General features: G+C 43.7%; 1 long non-coding RNA gene across 1 annotated transcript; it reads left to right on the top strand.

Annotated features, from left to right (window-relative positions):
• The first annotated feature begins 662 nt into the window (after window positions 1-662).
• On the top strand, window positions 663-3,998 carry LOC121138359. Its single transcript, XR_005875419.1, has 2 exons — window positions 663-871; window positions 1,434-3,998. It is a non-coding gene; the product is annotated as an uncharacterized LOC121138359 (long non-coding RNA).
• Window positions 3,999-4,695: the final 697 nt, after the last annotated feature.

Below are 4,695 nucleotides of genomic sequence, written 5' to 3' on the forward strand. Positions count from 1 at the left end.
CTAATTGATAATTGACCTAACATGACCTGGCTCAATGTGGGTGTACCTCTCCTAAGCCAATAGTCCTAAGAGGTATTTTAAAAGACAGTTGAGCAAGCCACGGGCAAACAAACCAGCAAACACCTTTTCCTCTGTGGTTTCTACTTCAGTCACCTGCCTTGAGTTCATGATGGGTTATAAGCTGTGAGACGAAACAAACCCGCTCCCCCTCCAGTTATTTAGGACCTGGTAATTATCACAGCGTAGAGCAGAGAAGCACCGAAAGACCAGGGACAGAAACCGAGTGCAGCGTTGTGCTGCCGTTTGGGAGAGGTGATGAAACACCGGAACGCGGGGCTGGAGAACTCACTAAGCACTCGGGGCTCAGTGGGCTGTTCTGTGGGAGCTTAGGCACAGGAATGCGGAGAGCAATGTGGGCCGTGGAGGCCTGGTGGGTAATGTTTTGCAGGGAAGCAGACTCTGTCCGGGCTCTCTCTCTCTCTCTCTGTCTCTCTCTCTCTGTCTCTCTCTCTGTCTCTGTCTCTGTCTCTCTCTCTCTCTCTCTCTCTCTCTCTCTGTGTGTGTGTGTGTGTGTGTGTGTGTGTGTGTGTCAAACCGCAGGAAGGAGCTAGAGAGACAGCTCAGTGGTTAGGGGCACTCGTTGCTTTATGGGTCTCAGGACCCTCGCCACAACTAACAGTCACCTCTGTTACTCCAATTCCAGAAGTTCCAACGCTCTTGGTGCTGCACAGACATACACATAAAAAGTCAAAGCAAATAAATAGTAAAAATTGAATGTGGAAGTTAGGTCTTCTACTTTACTGGGACAAAGGATGAAGTCAGCTAGGCCCGAGGAATCAGCTGCGCATCGTAAGAGATGGGCATCATTCAGGTGAGATCTTCTAAGGAAGTATTACCTCAGGGTCAACTGTGGCTCAGAGGGACCAAGGCAGCAGATTTCAAGCTGGCAGTAGAGCTTGGCCAATAGTGTAGGACAGCTGCCAACTATACTGGTTTTGAAGCCACAAAGTGGGCTATGGAGGGCAGCTGAGGCTTGGCATCATACGGCACGGCTGATGTCCTTAAAGTGAGGCTAAGGCTAGCCATCAGTGAAGGTCAAGCTCCATTATGGTGGAGTCCCTGGGGTACTGCAGATCCCAGGACAGGGGGCACCACCAAGGATAGTGGCTGATGTGTGGAGAGCAGTCTGTCTCCCGCGTCAAAGGGGCCAGTTGTGTGTGGCTTCAGATGGCAGAGCTAGAGAAGGGTTGCTCAAACCCCGTGGAGCCCTGACGACCACGAGTAGGTGCCTGGTGTCAGACGCAGAACTGCAGAGTTTGGAGTCGCACGGCCGAGTTTGTGTTTCGTTTGAATATAGTTATTTTTACATCCAGGATCCTCCCCTTTGGAATAGGAAATGTGTGTAACTTACCTTTCGTTTTTTTTTTTCACAGGAATTCACAGTTAAAGCACTTGCACTTTTAAAGGGATCTTAACCTTTTCAAGTGTTGACGGCTTTATAGATTCTGGGGCTTTAAAAAAAAAGCTGGAGCGTGTTTTATACTGCACTATTAATGTTAGCTCGAGATCTCAGAGACAAACAAGAAAGGGAAGGTTCTGGTTTAACAGTGATGTGTCCAGTTGACGAGATATGGATTTAACAGTGATGCGGAAGCTGACAAGATATGGGTTTTACTAATCCGTTTGACACAGATTAGAGACATCTGGGAGAAGGGACTCAATTACAGAATCACCTTTCTTAGACTGTGAACATGTCTATAGTGCATCTTCTTGATTCCTAATTGATATAGGAGGACTGAGACCTCTGTAGGAGGAACATCCTTGGGCAAGTAGGCACGGGTATATAAAAAGGTAGCTGAGAAAGTTACAGGGAGCAAACAAGCAAACAGTGTTCCTCCATTTTGATTTATGTTTAACTCACTCTGACTCGAATTCCTGCTTTGGATTCCCTGGATGATGAATTACAATCTGTAAGATGAAATAATTTCTTCCCAAGTTGCCTTTGGTCATGGCGTTTATTACAGCAACAATAATATTAAAACACCAGGCAGGCTTTTTCTGTCCTTAAACACTCTCTAACCCTGTCACACGGATGTGGGTTAGATGTCTGCATGGAGCAGTGGCTAGCATTAGTTGAGGGCTCAGTGTGCAGTGGCACCCTGTTCTAAAGGATTTATAGAAGTGAACTCATGAATTCCTCATAATAACCTTCTTATTGAGTAGCATACTTACCCACACATCCCTCATCGAAGGCATATGAAAGCCATGTTGTCTGTTACCTTCTTTAGATGAGAGATGGCCTTATCTCTCAATCTTATCTTTCATCCTCTCTTTGCTTTAAGTGAGAGAGACTTTATGAATTAATGGAAATATGAGTTCCCTTGGAAGTCTATAGAACGATAATTGCAACTTGACACAGCTGAAGGAAACGTCCAGAGACTGTTTTTGGAGGGAAAATAATGATGAGAATCAAACCCAGATCCTCACACTTGTTAGACAAGTGCTATGCCAAAGAGTCAGATAGTGGCATTGTGTAAAATATGTGGGAAGTAGAAATCTTGAGTGAATGCGAATTATTGAAGTGTACACAGCCCAGCGCTCCTGACTCATGAACATGACAAACCCTTCTCTGGATCAGGCCCAGGGTAATGGCACACCCTTCCTCCTAGTCATGTGTGGGTGCCTGCAGTATGTGAAGAAAATGTAGATCAAGGCTTCATACTCTGGGCTGCTGACAGCTTGAGACTGCTCGCCTAAAGAGACTCATCTGTATACAAAAATCCCGCCTCACTGATTTAAATGTGTAAGGTAAACACATACAGTTTCCATAGAACTACTGGTGTGTCTCCGTCTGAGCACACAGCCCACTCAATCAGCACGTGTATCTGTGCAGATCCTTTCTTCATTCCCAATTGCCCCAGTTGGGTCAATCTCAACTGTGCAGATCATAGCAAGGGGGCACCCAGACAGTGTCACTTGACTACAGGAAACTCACATTAGTCAGGTGAGTGAACGCTCCCATGAAAAGCACAAAAATAAAGGTAAAGAGAGGAAAGCAAGTGCAACTCTATGCAATGGGTGTAAACCTTGGGACACAGAATGTAGAGATACACAGTATACATTAAAACTTTGAAAATTTAAGGAACTGTAGAGATAGGATAAAGATATTACAACTCCATCAGTTCAATCCCTCACTGCCTGAGTCAGGTTTCCAGGATGTAGCCACATGAGTTATGGCAAAATATTGACAACCTGAAGGAAAGATCAATTTTTACTTACACAAAGTTTCTGGGGCTATATTCTTTGCAATAACATGACATAGCATAACATAACTTATAAAAAGTCTATATCTTATACTTCTCTCCAGAAACCAGAGGCCATAACTGTCTCTCTGTTTTTCAAGTTGGGTTTTCCGATGATGCTCATGTCCTGAACCATAGGGATGTGCTATCTTCTAATTGTTCATGTTGTGGTGGGATGGAATTAATAGCTAGTCATCATCTGAAGACCGAGGGAAACCTGAGCATCACCTGTATCAGCCAGAGACTTCCCAACAACACCTCTGCAGAAGAAAATGAGCTCACCATACCACACACGGAAACAGAGCTTTTTCAAAAACGATATTGCTCAGGTGGATGAAGGGAAACCACACTGTCTTCTCCCTGCAAACCAAACATGAGGAATACAAGTTAACTTATCAAGATTCCCTACAGAAAATATGTATATTTCAGAAGCATTTCTTGCAATTCTATTCAAGAGATGGCACAATTTCTCCCAAATAGTTGTGCCTTTTAATTGTTAGTTCTAAGAATAAATGCAGTTTTTAAAAAATGTAATCCCCCATTTAAAAATAGTCACCATTTAGTTTGTGTACCCCTTGAATATGTCTCTTTTTGGGGAGAGACATACCACTGTTAAGAAAATGTTTTGTGTATTTAAAAAATAAAGAATTCCTTGACAGAATCTTTTGTAATTTATCTGCCATGGTAGTTTAGATGGCATCAAACTGTACTTTATTCATTTTCATTTTATTTCCTCTGGAATTTTAAAATTAGCATTTAAAAGTCTAGAGATTTGATTAGCAGAAGTCTAGAAGAGACTTTTATATATATATTTTTTATTTTCCAGTTTAAATTTAGATAAGAAACGAGGTTGCTTCACAAGTCAGTTCCAGGTCCCTCTCCCATTCCCTCCCCTCCGCCCTGCCCTCCCCCCACCCCTACCCCCGTTATCCCCTCATTCCCCTAGGGAGGGTGAGGCCCTCCATGGGGGTGTGCATAGTCTGTCATTTCATATAGGGCAGAGCCTAGACCCTTCCCCAAGAATTCAGGGTGAGAGTGCACCTCACATTGTTCTATGGGAGTCCAAATTCCGTGTGTATACTTGGGATGGGTACTGATCTGTTGCCCAAGGCTCAATAGATTCCCTAGGCCTCCTCACTGACACCCAGATTCAGTGGGTCTTGATCAGTTTAGAGATTTGATTTGCAGAAGTCTAGAAGAGACTTTTAAATAGCATTTTTACATTAACAGCCTAGAACAATAAGTCTTCATTTTAAAAATGGCACATGCTATTTCGGGCACTTACATGGAAGCTTGATGTTCCTGTTCTCCCTGTGAGGCTCCAGCTACTCAGCAACATTTTAAGCTGTGGTTCTTTTGTGTACCATCCCATGTCAGAGAAATAATGACAGCG

Source organism: Mesocricetus auratus, unplaced genomic scaffold, assembly GCF_017639785.1.
Source record: "Mesocricetus auratus isolate SY011 unplaced genomic scaffold, BCM_Maur_2.0 contig_12603_pilon_obj, whole genome shotgun sequence".
NCBI lineage: Eukaryota > Metazoa > Chordata > Mammalia > Rodentia > Cricetidae > Mesocricetus > Mesocricetus auratus.